We start from the raw sequence: 15,635 nt of genomic DNA, 5'->3' as shown, positions 1-15,635 counted from the left end.
CTAACCTAGAGGTTCTGGAAGCGGATCAGACCCTGAGAACACCATCCACCACACACAATGGTTCATGTGGTGGATCTTTCCAAAAGCTGACAGCCCCAGCCCTGAACTCTTCATGGAACAACGTCTAAAATCCAGAGGCTCCACAAGGTTTGCCCACCTCAATCTGCAGCACAGCCTGTAAATGTCACAGCATGCACACTTAGGTCACCCTGACCGCTGTCCCCAGCCCTTCCTCTTAGTCACCTCTTCCTTACTGTAATAAATTAAAAATCAAATGGGTATTACCACTCTGATGGTCATCCTCGTAATCCTCTCATCAACATTAATCAGCACCCCTGACAGAGCACTGGAGGCACCAGCAGGGCTGAGATAAGCAGCAATAACAAAAGGAAATCAATTCTCCATGGGATTGGCCAGCCCTGGGTGTCCATGGCCAGGCATTCAGGGCAGTCCCACCACAGAGCCCATCTCCCCAGCACCTCCACACCAGCTCAGCACCCCACAAAGGACCTCAACAAGCTGGGGAGCAACAGCTGGGGTCATCTGGGAGGGCCTGGGAGCCTGTGCCCATCCATGGTGCAAAGGGGATGTAGGAGAGACCCCAAATGCCGTTAGAGGGGGTTGGGACTAAGCAAAGCTACTGATGTCCCTACTGTAATCACTGTTCCATGGTGGGGATGTCTGTGGGACACCCTCTGCCCAAAAACCTCATCTGAAGTAGCTGTGGATGCCTCATCACCATGGCCCATCCCCAGCTGATGTGAGCAGAGGTTGGCTTGAATCCACCAGCAAAGGTCTCAGTGACATTTTGACTCTCCTGGCTGGAAGGGGCTGTGAGGGGGATCACCCACCTCACTTTTCCCGCATCTTCCTGGAAAATGGGCAGGAAAGGAAAAGTTGCACCAGTTTGAGATCATTACAGCACAGCTCAGGGTCTGGAGGGAGCAGTCCTTGGAGCAGACACTGCCAGGAGAGCTCAGGCCCTCCCAGCTCCCTGGAGAGAGGTGCTCAGAGAGGTGGGACACACCCCCTAGGGAGGGGTTCCTGTTTTGAGGGAAGAAGAAAAGGACACGGACGTGGCAGTCGGGGATGTACCATTGGCCCTGCTAATAGAAACCCTCTGTATAAACAGGGAGAGGATCCAACAGAGATCAGAGATGGTTTTTCTTTCAAGAAAATTAAACATTTAAAACATTTGAGAACACACGCCCTCACCCCCTGGACAGTAATTAACTTCTTCCTGTGCAGAGCATGGAGCACTTTCCAAAAACAGAGCTGGATGGATTATTTTTCAAAGGAAATGTTGTTGAAAGGATCTTCTGTTATGTCCCAAAGTGGGAAAACAGTCACAGTGGCTGAGGAAGGGCTTGCTCCATGCATGTGCCACACTGTGGCTACCTGAGGAGATGGTGCCACTGGTTTGGGGGCCACGTGGTGGTTGAGCAGGAGCTCTGCTGTTTGATGGGAACAAGTCCTTGTTTGGTCATTATGGGACCCTGAAAATCAATAAAAAGTAAAGCAGTCACCAACAGCAGAAAAAGAATCCCAAACTCAACCTGTGAGGGGTGCATTTCTTTTCCCCAACGTGACAGAGCAGGGGAATCTTGGGGTGTGAGAGGGGAGATGAAATGCAGATGCAAATATATGCAGTGTTCCAGGAGATTTACATCCCAGGTGCCCAAATGTTCCTGTGCACTTGGGAAGAGCTCAGCCCTGGTTCTCAGAGCAGTAGCATGAACAGAGGCAGCTCGTGTGTGTGCTAAACAAGCTCAGAGTGAGTGACATCCCGGCAACAAAAGGACTCCATGCTAGCCAAGGTGTTTGGTGGGAACAGAATAACTTCCCAGGCTGACCCACCACTCTCCCTGAGCCTGCAGAGAGGCAGGAGCAGCACAGGGAGGCAGGGCCAGATAGAAATGGCTAAGAGCTGGTTTTGAGAGACAATTGTGTTTTGTAGCAAAGTTTGAGGTTTGGATGTTTGTTTTCAGTGCAGAGTTGGGAGGAAAATAAAACCCAACATTTTTTGCAACACAGACTTGTGGGGAAACAGCCTTACTCTGGTTGAAAAGGTCAGGTTTGCTTTCCATATCTCCTTCACATCAAAAATGTCCTGCAATCCCTGGAGCTCGGGAGAAAATTTCCTCTTGCAAAGTTAAGTGAGGGCAGGCCTGTGGGGAGAGCTCATTTCTTTTTCTTGTTCAGATCGAGCCAGTTGGGAGGAATGAGTCTGGGTTTGAGCACCCAGATGCCCTTTGAGGTCTGGAGCAAAGTCACCACAGAGCTGGGCTGCTCAGCGGGACCCGCCTGCCTGGCAGCTCAGGGCATCCCACCCAGGGATGTTGACTCAGGGCCCTGCCCTGGAGCAGGGGACAGCAGGAGCTGTCATCACCCAGGGCTGCGTGTGGCCTGTGCCAGAGCAGCCCTTGTGCCTCTCCCTGGGGACAACATCCACAGGAATCTCATGTGGCCCCACAAATGGGCCCATGTGCCTCATCTGGCATGGGAAATTCTATGCTTGGGGTGAGAAGTCTTTTGGCTCTGCTGCTGTAATTTTTCTTCATCCCTTTTATAATCCTAAAATCATCCCAAAGTTTCCTAATTCCCTTCGGGCATGTCTCCACTCTGACTTCATCCTACAGTCTTCCCTTGGCTGAGATTTAACTTTTAGCATCTTCACTCCAGTAAGGATCCCTCTGCGTCAGCGTTGGAGGAGTTCTGGCACCGCTGGCCAGAATCTCCCTCCTAATGAGACATCCAGGGCTCAGCCTGGGAGGATGGCGAATGCAGACAAAGAAAATATAATTCAAAGCGACAAGACAAAGGGATCTGTTGGATGGGGACCAGTGCATCTGGAGAAACATCTTTGTTTTAGAGGGAGAAGGGAGCAAAAGCAAGAAAAAGAAAGAAAGGAAGAAGGCGTCCGGAGCGGGATTGTTCCTGACCTGCAGGTGTGTGTGTGCAGGGAAGGCAGCAGAGCCCTGGGCATTAAAAGCTTTCCTTGCAGGCTGGCCACCTTTGGCTGGTCAGTGCACACTCCCTCCTGGGGTGTTGTGTTCCCATGCCCACAGGCAGCGTGCTCTGCCCTTTTCTCTTCCCCCCACCATCTGCCATCGCAATTCCCCCGAGCATCTCCCACCCTGGCGTAGAGTTTCAGCCCTGTGTAGAAAACAAGAGGGAGAGAAACCCAAACCCCACCTGTAACAGCAGGAGGAGGGACAGGAGCCAGCTGTGCCTGATGCCCATCTCAGTGTCCTCTGGCCTCTGCCATCGATGCTTTGGGGGCCACTGGATGATGCTGGGGCTGCCTGTCCCAGGCTGGGGCAGGGGGAGGATGGGGAATGCAGGGCTGTGCACACAGTGGGATCCTCTTTCCTTGTATGGCTGGGGCTGCTGGTTAGTTCCCCCCACCCCAACCCCATTGTTTCAAATTACAAAGCTGCCCAATCCCACTGAGCCACCTCAGATCCAAGGAAAGGGCCGGCAGCTGCTTTGAAATCCAGACTGGAGTGTCTCCAGCAGACAGTGCCTCCAACAACAGCTGGGCTCCCTCCTCGTGGGGCACAGCACCCCAGCCCTGGGTACCAGGGAGGGCACTTAGAGCCAGCACTCCTCTCTGACCTTGCCATGGAGTCAGGGAAAAGGACATTCAGACCTGGAGCAAGGCTCCCACCGCCCCCAGAGCAACCAGCACCCTCCTGTACCTTGTGTGGCCATTGCCCATTTCTTTTAAGGGCCTGGAGAAGTCTCTGGGTCCTGGTAAGTGATGCACAGGGATGCATTTTGTATCCCCAAGCAACCTGGTCCATTTTCCATGGCACATGCCAGTGACCTCTCCTACAGTGTCCAACTCATTGACTCCTGAGAAAACAATCATGGGAAAAGGTCTGCAATCTATGCCAAGCCTATTGTCCTAAATTTGGTTTAAACCCATCTGTGCCCATCAGTGCCTGCAGCACACTCTCCTGGCTCTGGGGCCACTCAGCCCTGAACTTGAGACACCACTCTGTGGTGATAGGAGCTGGAGGGTAGAAGGGGGGCACTGGGCTGGCTGTCCCACGGGCTGATCCAATTCTTCATGCATAGTTAACTCCTGCTTGGATGGTCGGGAAGGAGAGCACAAGGCCATGGCTGGGACAAACTTGGTCATGCTCAGCCACGTTCCTGCCTTCAAAAGGGTCCAGGGTGCCTGGGAGATCACATTACTCGGGGCTTTTGTAGCCTTAACAGCTGTGACAGGGGTAGCAAAAACTATTAGTGTGCAGGGCTGTGAGTGTGAGAGGGCCAGGGACCGGCCTCCCCTGCTCAGCCTGGCATTAATCCCCCAAACAGATTAATGATGCTTAGTGCTTTGAAGAGCAGAATAGGAGATGGGAGACTAACTGGGGAGATCAGCAGGACCAAAGCTGGCACATGCTGTCCCCAAAGCCCCAGACAGTGGCTGGAAATCAGCTTCTCCCCTGGGGAGCTGCATGGGGAGCTCAGCCTGCCCCAGGAACCACAGCAGGACAAACCTGTGGGGGTGAAACCCCCTGTGGGGTGTCCCACTGACCACAAAGTGTTCCCTGCTCCTCTGGGAATGCTGAGCTCCCAGTGCACCCTCAGCTGTGCCAGGAGCTGAATTCAGCTCTGAGCCCTGGCACACCTGAGCCACGAGCAGCCTGGGCAGATGGGGGCTGTTCACAGAGCAGCAATGCCAGCCTGAGCCCCTCAGCTCCCGTCCCTCCCAGCCACCAGCACACTCCCCACAGCCCTGAGGGAAGGAAAAAGGCCTTGTGGGGGCTGCTGGGCAAAGAGGAGAGGATTTGTCAGCACAAACCAGTGAATCCATGTGGCAGTGCATGTACCTGCCCCTACTGGCAGGGCTGCAGGAACAGCCTCTTCCCCAAAAGTTGTTTCCCATCCTTCTGGCTGCTCCAGCCTCTTCACTGGGGTGGTGCCTCCCTCTCCATCAGCATCACAGCAAGCTGCCCCCTCCTGCAGCTCCTGATGCCAGCCAGGCTCTGACAGGGATTGAGCTGATGGCTCCCTTGGGCTGAGGTTAGGGAGTGTGTTAGGCTCTGGCTCGAGGGTGGCAGCAGGGTGCTCTGAGGGCTGCCATGGATCCTCACTTCATGCAGCCACCCATCAGTTACCTGCTCTCCCCCTGACACCTGCATGAGAGAGAACCTTTCCCTCAGCCCAGCTTTGATCAACCAGCACCCTGCAAACACTTGGTGGGAAAAGGGTCTCCCCCCTCTCCAAGGATCCAGCGTTTTTATTTGCATTCATCATCCTGGCTGTGATTAATGCTGCAAGGACTGTTGGTATTTCCTCCTTTGCAAAGGGCTGGCACCAGGAGAGCAGGCTGAAAGACCCCCCTGAGCTAAAAAGCACATGTCTCTACATCATGTACTCTGGGGCCAGGTTCCCAAGCTGGGACAGCACAGACATTAGTCTCTGGGTCACAGATGTCCATAAAACATCCTTCTCCCAAGCTGCCCAAGCCCCCCACCCTGCCTGCATTGCAGCATCCTGATCTTCCCAGTCCATTCCCTCTTCCCAGAGAGGCAGGAAAGCTCCCCAGACCAATTTACCCCATGTGGGCAGCAGGGAAAGCATTTAAGCTTTGGAGGTGTATCAGGGCCACTGCAAGCAGGAAAGAAAAATAAACAGGCACAGGATCTCCCAGCAAACCAGCAGTCCTGGGAAGAGAAGCCACAAGCCCCCAGTGCTGGGTGGGTTTGTTTGAGCATCATTTTCTCCTAGCTGACACAGGTAGAGCTGCAACCTCTGTGCTGGATACAGAAACCCATCCAAAAGCTGCACCTCTGCTGTCACACTTCCTAACTCATTTTTCTCCAAACTTACCAGTCAGTGGCTGACAGGCTTTGCCACTCCCTCAGCCAACAAATACCTCCCAGACAGTTTGGGTCAGGGCTGCCTTTCCTGATCTGCTCTCACCTGATTGCTTCCCACTTCTCACCAAGAGGCTCAAACCACCTGCAGAGATGCTCTGAATGTGAAGGGGCATTTACAACCCAACTGACTTCTGCAAAACTCTCCTCTTTGCACCAAAATCCCTGAGGGAACCTTGTCCCTTCATCCCACAGTGCCTCAGTTCCCCATCCATGCTTTGGGAATGTTTTTCCCAGGGGAATGGGAAGAACCTTTGTGGACTTTCCCTTCCTCCCCTGATGCTCTGGTGTTTCATTTTTACCTGACTCCCCTCTGTGTCCCCTGTTTGGATATAACTGTGTCCATCTCCTCCCACTGAGCTGCTGAAAGAGCCCCCTGCTCCCCCGTCACCCCCTGATGCTCCATCACAGTGAGCCCCTGTTTTGCAGAACTAGGAATTCGAGTGGTTGCTGATGTTTTCAGGCTCATCTAACGACTTCCAGAGCCTTAATTTAATTTAATTACCATCCCCTTCTTATCTTAGTCATCCTGCCCGTGTTTATAAACAAAACACTGACTCCCTGCCCCACGGCTGCAACCTGAGCGCGGCACCTCCCATCTGCACAACTCATTACATTCCTCTCCCGGCCCATCTGCCAGATGTCCGCAAGGGAGCCCGTGCAAGCCGCGACTGGAAAGTCGGCTCGGAGAAGATGCTGCATTAAGCACTCAGCTTTCATGTTCCCCGGAGCGCCTCCTTTGCTCCGTGCCCGCGGTGAGGAATTTGGGTTGAGGTTACCCAGCCCGCTCCCTGCTCTCCTGCTGCGGGTGGTGCTTCCCTCTGCTGCCGGCTCAGCCCCAGCCCTACACTCGGGATGTGTATTCCAAGCCTGGCTGGTTGATTTTCGGGAAAATCGGGATGCTGTGAACAGCCAGGGTGGTGTCTATGAGCTGCTGCCCTGCAAATACTCAGTAGGGAACACAGAATGCCCGGGATCCCGGGAGTGCCCTGCTGTGCCATGGCCAGAGCTGTCACAGGGGTCACACAGCTCCAAAATGAGCCCAGAAGTGGAGTCACTCCCTGCTCCAACCCAGTGCTCCTGGGAATGTTGGGGGTCCCTGCCCAGTTTGAGCATCTTTTCCAGCACCATGGATGTGGGCTGAGTGATGGTGCAGCTCCATCCCCACCCTGTGAACTTCAAGGCCCTGCTTTTGAGGTTCTCCCTGTTTCCTCTAAAGGATGTCTATCCTCAAAATATGTCTCTTCCCCTCCAGGGAGCTCTGATAATCTCAGCCACGGCTGAAGGGAGAGCTGGAAGTCTTCCAGCAGAGCTGTTGTTTGGTGTCTCTCATGACGTTGGTTTTTGGTCCTTCTAGAGCCCAGATTCCTTTGATTTTCAGTTCTTCAAGAGCCCAGGTTCTGCCAGGCTGGACAAACAGTGCTGAGATAACCTGACTGTTATAAAGGTGAGGTGAGCTCCTGCTCACCAAAGAGACTCATAAACATTGGAACAAGGGACTTGGCTCGGATCAGGTGTAAAAACAAACTTTGGCTTTGACTTCAAAAGCCTGGGAGTTTAAAAAGCAGTTATGATGCAACCTCTTTTGTATGTGAGCAGGGATGGCAGCCCTAGGTCCTGCAGGAGGGCTGGCTGGCCCAGGGGGGGCATTTGCAGGAAGTGCTGCAAGCCCAGCGTGATTCAGAGGGGGCAGGTCCAGGGGAAAGGGCAGCCCACTCCCAGTGTTGTTTGCCTTCTGCCTCCTCCAACATTAATGAAGCTTCAGAGGGGGCAGGTCCAGGGGAAAGGGCAGCCCACTCCCGGTGTTTGCCTTCTGCCTCCTCCAACATTAATGAAGCTTCTGAAGGGATGCCCCGGGAGTGGAGCTATGGGGGAGGAAAGAAAATATCTTGCTCTGTTTTCTCTCATTACTGCAATGCTCGAGGTGCTCCCTGAAACTCCCTCTGCAGCATCCCCTGGCTGGCTGCAGCGTGGCAGAAGTGCAGAGCATTTGCTCTGCTGAGATGTGGTGGGGCTGGGATGAGCCACCAGCTTAAAGCCCTGTGCTGGGAAGAGGTCTCAACCAAAATGTAAAAATCAGCCCTTTCCCCATCACTTGGCCTCGTGACAGATTTACATCCACAGGGCAGGCTCTGTGTCTGGCCACAGCTTGTATCTGTTGGCCCAGAATACTTGAAGTAATTGGTCCCTTCTTGCAGAGGCAGCAGCAGCAACTCTGGGCTGCTTTGTTTGTGTGACCTGATGCTCCCACAGCACATCCCAGGTCCCAGAAGTCCCTAATTCATTTCCATGGTGGTGAGTCCATGACAGTCACACATCCCTGGGACTAAGGGATGCCAACAGCACAGCCACAGCCAGTGGCTGGCAAATCTGTCCTGAAGATGTTTGTTTATACCCTGCAATTCAGCCTGCAGCCCGGGGAATGTCCTGGTATCTGCCATCTCAGAAGTAAAGGACATTCTGGAAAGGTTCTGGTGTGTTTGGTTGGGTAAGAGCAAGCTGAAGTTTATTAGGAGGTAATTCTTCTGTTAGACTGATGGATAAATCAGGAAGAGCAGGCTCCCTGGCAGTGCTCTGGGCTTTTCTGGAGGTGCTGGAGGTCAGGTCACAGCATGGATTTAGGGGAAGATTGGTTCAAATGATTGCAAACAAATCCCTTCCCAAGAACTGCAACCTCCACATCACCCTGTGTCTTTGGATGGACCACCATCCCCAAGAGCAGGGGCAGGCTGAGCCACCAGCTCCTGGAAGGGAACTGAATGGTGAGAGCCCCCAGTCCCCTGCAGCACCCAGGGAGCAGCCACTCCTGCTGGGAGCAGCCACATGGGACCACAAAGGGCTTGAGGAGACCACACACAACCATCTCCATGTCTGACATCACATTCCCTGTGTGCTCCTTGGGGTAAGAGAGATCAGAAAGCCCTCTAACCCTGTGGCCACAGCACTGTGCTCTGCACAGGAGCAGGGGCAGAGCACTCCTGCAGAGCTGCTCTCCCTGTGCTGCTCCCTGGCAGGAAGGACACAGGTTTTTCCTATTACAGCTCAGTCATGGGACTAATAAAGCCTTTTTAATCATTGTTGGTCGCTTGTACACACACACACACACACAAAGGACACTCAGAGCTGAAGTGCAGAGCAGCCAGCACCTGGCAAAGCCATTACTGGCCAGTTTAATTCATTTCTAATCTGATGCTAAGGAAGAGAAAAAGTTAAATGCAAGCTGCTGCCAAGAGAAGAACTTGGCCCACATTGGAGGGAAGGTTGTGATGGAGGTGTGAGGATGGAGAGGGAAACTGAGGCAGAAGAGGGTGCAATACATATCTATATATATATATATATATATACATATATACATCTATACATCTATACATCTATACATCTATATATCTATATATCATCTATATATCTATATTGCACCTATACCTGGTGGGATGGCCTAGTGGGGTGCAGTGGGGAGCCCTCCCCGTTCTGGTTCTGAGGGGTTCCTGAGGTGTGCTATAGGGCTGAGGTGTGGACAGGGTACTGCATACACCACATCCCTGTGGCTGCTTCCCCTTGCCAGGGGGTGGAAATAAATATTTCATTGAAACCCAATTCCTAGGTACAAACTGCAGCTGCCCTGGAGCTCTCTGACAAGGACCTTCCCAGGCATGCCTGAGCTGGACTCAGAACTGCCTGGGTTTTACTTAAAACCTGGGTCCAGACTGCTGACTTTAGGGGAAATTGGAGCTGCCTAGACCCCATCTCAGGCTCCCCATCTCTTTATTTCAGACCTCCACCAATAAGTCTAGCTGCCATAAAAGCTTATCAACTCATAAAACTCACCCTCCCAAGCACATGTTCTGGTGGCAGGATACCAGATAAGGGGTTCAAATACAGGAAACCACAGAGGGAGCTCAGCAGCAAAGGCACTCGAGGGAGGTCCTGCATAAACAATGTCCCATCTGTGCCCTGAGCAAGGCACAGAGCCCATCCCTGTGGCAGCAGTCCATGGGTGCCCATGGGGTGTGATGGAGATGGGGTAGGTGCCCCATGGGTCACCACCCCTTTTAAAAGGAGCTTTGGATTCCACAGGGATCCCATCCAGGCATGCCAGGACAAATGCAGCCAGTGGTGACAGCAGCTGCTGAGCCTGGGCTGAGCAGTGAGGTTACCTGAGGGAATCACATCTGCCAGAGTCCAGTGAAACCTTTTCCCCTCCCTTTTTTTTTTGTTTTTGTTTCTTCTGGAATAACACATAAAGTTCAGCAAACATTATTCAAATATTTGTGAAGTCAAGGCTGGTATCCTCATGTCTGACAGCAGCTTCCTTGTGTCCTTTCTCTGAGCTCGGAAAGACCAACCCATCTGAAAGGAAAATACCTCAGTGACATGTTTACTTTTTTCACAGCTTGTTTTCTTGCCTGGATAGGAAAGCCTGAGGCCATCAGGGTTTAAATCTGGGTTTAAAACCCAGAGCCTGTTGTGGCTGGCAGGTGGAGGCACAGCCACAGCATGCAAGAATCCCTCACCCTGAACTCCCAAATATTCTCTGCAGAAGATTTCATGGCAGTCAGTGCAGGGGGATGGGGTGTTCCAGTCTCCATTTGAATTTTTCAGATGACCTTAGTGTTCATTCCAGCCCAAAGTTACACCCTTTTGTATTCATTCATCTGATCTTATCCTGTTTTTCCTGTTGGCCCAGGAAACCCTCTCCCCTCTCAATCCTGATATTTAGGGATATCATCATCCATCAGCCAAAACTTTTCAATATATAGCGCTAAAATAAATAACAAAAAATAATCTCAAATAAACCAAGCTTCTCCACCCTGTCTGCATAAGCAACATTTCCAGGCCCTGAATCACTTCTGAGGCACTTTTCCTGGACACTCCCAATGTGCCACCCTCCTCTTGGCAAGGGGACACCAGAGCTGGGGACATGGCCCTCCCTGCTCTCACCCCATTGTCACAGCCACAGGAAATGCACCCTCCATCCTCACCCCCCACAGCTGATGGGACACACTCAGAGTTACTGCAGCAACAATCACAAACCTGAGGACTGGCCCTGGGAGCCTGGGTTACCCCTGAGGCACCACAGAAAGGTGAGATTGTCCCACTAAAATACGGCTAAAAGTCGTGGTTCTGCCATGGCTTTCACATATTTTCTTTTCCAAGAAAGAGGTTGTCCCATCCTATAAATCACACCTTCCCTTTTCCTAGAATCTCCTTGTGGTTGTACTAAAAAAGGCAATTCTGGCTTGCACCATGTTGAGTGATCAGGTTTATTTTTTAGCAGCTGTCTAAAAATGTTACCAGAAGGGTTTTATTTCTTCCCTTAACAGGCAAAACCGGGGAGGCTCAAGCACCAATCACTTTGCAACCCCACACACTTCCCCAGGACAGCTGCACCTCCCAGCCCTGTCTGTCCTCCCATCAGGTGAGCTGAGATGGCTTTGCACTGTTAGAATTTATCAGTTTATCTGAGCAGCAGACTCCACTCCAGCTCTATTTGTACCACTTGGCTGATGCCAAGTCAAACCACACAACCAAGGCTGTGGCATTGACAGGATCCTCTTTATCAGTCCAAATCCTAGCCCTGTAGAAATGGAGATGTTAGTAGAGGTCTATTTTCATCCTTTTCTGGGCTTGGCACCAGTTTCACCCCTCCTTTAATTAACTACATGTTGCTTTGTATTCAAAGCCATCTCAGTATTTCAGCAGTGATGGATGCCAAGCTGGCAGCCTCCAAATAACCCAAGGGGGCTCATTGCCCTTTGCAAAGTACTGGCTTCTTTCTAGGGCTCCTCCCACAGCCTGAATTTAGGAGCAGGGCTTGGGACACCAGGACACCCACGCTGCCCTGCAGAGCCCATTGCACAGCCCTGTGCTGAGGTGGGCACTGCTGGGTCCTCCTCCTGGGCACCAGGACCCAGAGGCACGTGGGGGTGTGGGGAGGGTCTCAGTGTCCTTTGCCAGCTATTTTCCTTTGGGAGTGGGGTGAGGATTTGAACTCAGCCTGTCCCAGTGTGGCTCCCAAGCATTAATCTAACAGGGTGCCTCTGTTTCCATGACCCTGTTTCCACCCTCAGCGTTACACTCCACTCCAGCTCCATGAGCTGTTCCAGATGTTTTGGAAAACCCCTTGCAGTTTGGTAAAAGCTCCAGAAAACAAGATAATTTCTCCCATCAGAGAGATCTAAAGGAGGAGGAGGAGTAGCAGCAGAGGATGTGAGGAGCAGAGTCATGGTTGGATAACATCTCCCCAGGCTACGATCCACATCAAGTACAAACCAGGATTGATGAAGTGCTGAGGCAGGTCAGAGCTACCACAGATCTCTCTTGAAGATGAAGGCCAAACCCCTGCAGTCCTTGTCCTTTTCCATCCGTGGGAGTTTTGCCCCTGGCTGCAGCAAATGGCATTTCCCTCTGAGCCTGCTCCACAGCCCTGAGGGGTTGGAGACTCACCCCCAGCCATGGCAGGAGCAGGGAAGATGGATACAGCACATTCTGGAGCTGCAGCTCTGCCCTCAGCTCCTCAGTGTGCCTTGGCTTCTCCTGAGCTGCTACTGAGATGCAGATGGGATTCAACCCCAATTCCCAGAGCTGCTCTGAGAGCAGGAAAACTGCAGCCAAAGTGTGGGTGGGTCTGGGTGGAGCCTTCTGTGGATTAAACCCCTTGCTGGACCCCTCCATCCCCCACACTGTGCTCTCCCTGCCAGTTTGTGTCCCTTGCTCTTGCTGAATCCTTGCACTAACAAATGTTTCATTCATAAAGCATCCCTTCACCTCCCGTGCTGAAATTCTCACACTCTACTTGCTTCTATCCGTAACTATATAGAATCAAGTTACATTTAAAGCCAGCATCAGAAATAGAGAGGGACTGAATCAACAGACTGGATTCAGCCTCCACCCAAGCCAGGAGTTGCTGGAAGCTGGACCTGCCTCCAGATTTTGTGGCTGGAGCCCATCTGCAAGTCTAAAAGCCAAAATGAAAATAGAGAAGAAACCAAGTAACATGGCATCTCCTCGTCTTGACCACAGGCTCCCTGGGGCAGGGCTGTTTGTTTGTCTCTAGAACAATTTCACTGTCTGTGAATGAGGAGCTGGGGTGGGGCCAGGGAGTCTCACTGCAGGAAGGGGCAGAGAGGAGCAGAGCTCACTAGGGGGAGGTGGGCTTGCTGCTCCTCCAGCCCCAGAGGAGCCAGACATGGCTATAGGGAAGGCCATGATTCCCCCTCTTCATTCCTCAGCACTTCTTTGAGCCCCAAAATCTCCAAAAAATGTGGTTCCATTGGCTACCACCTCCTTGGCTCCTGCCTGGTGTGATAGCAAGGCAGCTGCTCCTGGACAGTGGCTGGGTGAGAGGAAGAAGGGGAGGCAGGCAAAGGAGAGAGGCAAAGGCAGCTCCTGGCCCCTGGGCAGGTCAGGGGCTCAGGGGGCTGGTGGTACCTCTGGTTCTTTCCAGCTCAAACAGTCCCACCCTCACCCTGGGACCTGAGAGCTGCCACTCAGCCTCTCCTGTGTCTCTGAGCTCTCCTGGTCACATCAGGGAACAAAAGCATTTGGTTCCCTAAACGGGAGAAGGTTTTTTGTCATCGTTGTCATTTTTCTAGTTTCGCTCTTTGTTAGCAGCTCTTCCTCTTCCTCCCTGCTCCCCAAAATAGCAAAAAGCTGTGTCCTCCTCCCCAGCTGCCTCTTGTAGGTTGCTGCAACACCCAGCACTTCTCCTCAGCCACCAGCAGCAAAGGTCAGAGCCCATGTGGAGGGGACTAGTGCTCCAAGCTCAGCTGGGTGGCCTGAAGCAGGTATGTGAGGGATCCTGCTGGTACTGGTGCCTTGGATATGTGCCATGCCCTGCCTGGCTGAAAATGTCCTTCCTACACTCACCCCTGTGTCATCCCACCTTCTCCCAGAGCCTGGGATGGGGAATGGACCCTACATCCCTTCTTCTACTGTCACTGTCCCTCTCTGCAGCAGGGAGGATGACGAGCTGGTGCCTCAGTGCCACAGGACCAAGAGAAGGAAGCAGTGGTGGTGCAAGGAGTGGTCAAATACTCAGAGGTGGAGGAAGGACATGCTCTGGCTCCCAGAGCTGCAAGCCTCTCAGTCCCTAAACCCTTTTCATTGACCAAACCCAGAGTTCCTTCCCAACAAATGTCTCCAAAACCCCTCTAAGCTCCCTGGTGTCTCCTTGGGGTGGAGTTCACACTTCCATCAGCAGCCCCAGGAGCCCAGCATGATGCCATCTATTGTGTCCCAGCACTGACCACCACCAATCTGCCTGGAGGAAAAACTGCTCATCCTGGTAGGAGGCAGCACCATCTGTGCCACCCTGATGGATGGTGGCTCTTGGACACATCTCCCTGGGCTGGCTCCTGCTGGGAAGGGGTTGAGCTGGCTCTGGCCTTGGCACAGCTTCCTCCTGGGTAAGTATTATTTGCACTTCTCTGTGCTTGGAAAAGGTCACTCAGGGCTGGGCTGAGCAACTGGCTGGAGGAGGCTGAATTTTGTGATACTGATGGTCTCATTGTTTTCTTCTTTTTAGAGTTTTTCTGCCCCCTTTAGTGCCAATCATCACCTGACCCCAAACTGGACCTTCTCTAGGATGCAGCCTGTGGGACAAATGTTTTCAGGTGTGATGAGGATATCAAACAAGGGCATGGAAAAGATTTTATGATGTCAGAACCTATCACTCCTTATGGTAATAAATCTCAATAGAAAATGGTGAAAAAGCAGGACTACACAAATTCCAAAGTCCCCCAGACCCGAGCAGCCCTCATGAAACCTGCCTATGGGCAGAAGGGCTCCAGCACACTGGAGACACCTGTGGCTGCTCCCTGAACCCCAGAGCATCCCTAAAACCCCACAGGTTGCCTCCCTCCCTCTTTCCACCGCTCCAGGCTCTCTCTCTCTGCATGCTCTCCAGACCCACCTGCGGGCACGGGCACGGGCTGCGGCTCCAGCCCACGCGCTGCTCCCGGGGCACGAGGGAGGCTTTGAGAGTGGAGTGTGCCCTGCCTGGGCCCTGCTCAGGCCTGCTGCCACGTGGGCTCCTTGCCAAGGGGCTGGCACGGAGCTTGCAGGGGGAGCAGCAGCAGGAGGAGGAGATGGTTGTGCTGCTGCTTGTGCTGGCAGCTGAGAGCAGGAGCAGAGCACACGGCCAAGCTGCAGCCCCTCCAGTGGTGTGCCTCGTCCTCCCCCTCTGCTTTGGGGCAGTAAATCATTCAGCATGGAGTAAAAGCTGCTCAAACTGAGGAAGAATGGCTCCCAGAGACAAACCTCACCTGGGAAGCCGCTGGGAAGCACTTCTGAATTGGCAAGAGTTAGCAATGGGGAGTGAAGGGGAATTTGACAATGCTGATGCTCCTCAGGAACCAGGGACTCAACATGAAAGTGAGCAGGGAGAGTTCATCCAGAACCTCCCTCCCCCTGAGGATCTGTCATTGCTGTAGCTCTGAGCCACCGTGGAGGGACAGGCAGTACACCCACACACTGACTGAGGAGCACGACGGGGCTGAGTGCCAGCTCTCCTCCTTCTCCATCAATCACCAGGAAGAGGGAGACAGGTGTCTCCCTGAGGAGCTTGGAAGGTACCATCAAGGAGCAGGATAAATCAGGTCCCTGCATTTACAACAGGGCAATTCTTTACGGATTATCAAATATTGGCTCTAAAAACCCCAGGCATCAACCCCCAGCCTGTGCCAGGGTGTGTGTTTACCTTCTGCCTGCACCTCACAGAGCAATGGGATCAGCACCAGCCAC

The 15,635-nt window shown here is 52.8% G+C and overlaps 1 long non-coding RNA gene across 1 annotated transcript; it reads left to right on the top strand.

The window, feature by feature from the left end:
* Nucleotides 1–13,564: 13,564 nt before the first annotated feature.
* LOC108962345 (uncharacterized) lies at nucleotides 13,565–14,542 on the top strand. Its single transcript, XR_001990921.3, has 3 exons — nucleotides 13,565–13,678; nucleotides 13,848–14,299; nucleotides 14,419–14,542. It is a non-coding gene; the product is annotated as an uncharacterized LOC108962345 (long non-coding RNA).
* The last annotated feature ends 1,093 nt before the right edge of the window (nucleotides 14,543–15,635 follow it).

Source organism: Serinus canaria, chromosome 14 (genome assembly GCF_022539315.1).
Source record: "Serinus canaria isolate serCan28SL12 chromosome 14, serCan2020, whole genome shotgun sequence".
Classification (NCBI taxonomy): Eukaryota; Metazoa; Chordata; class Aves; order Passeriformes; family Fringillidae; genus Serinus; species Serinus canaria.
The sequence above is the reverse complement of the archived record's forward strand: the minus strand, read 5'-3'. Positions and strand labels throughout refer to the sequence as shown.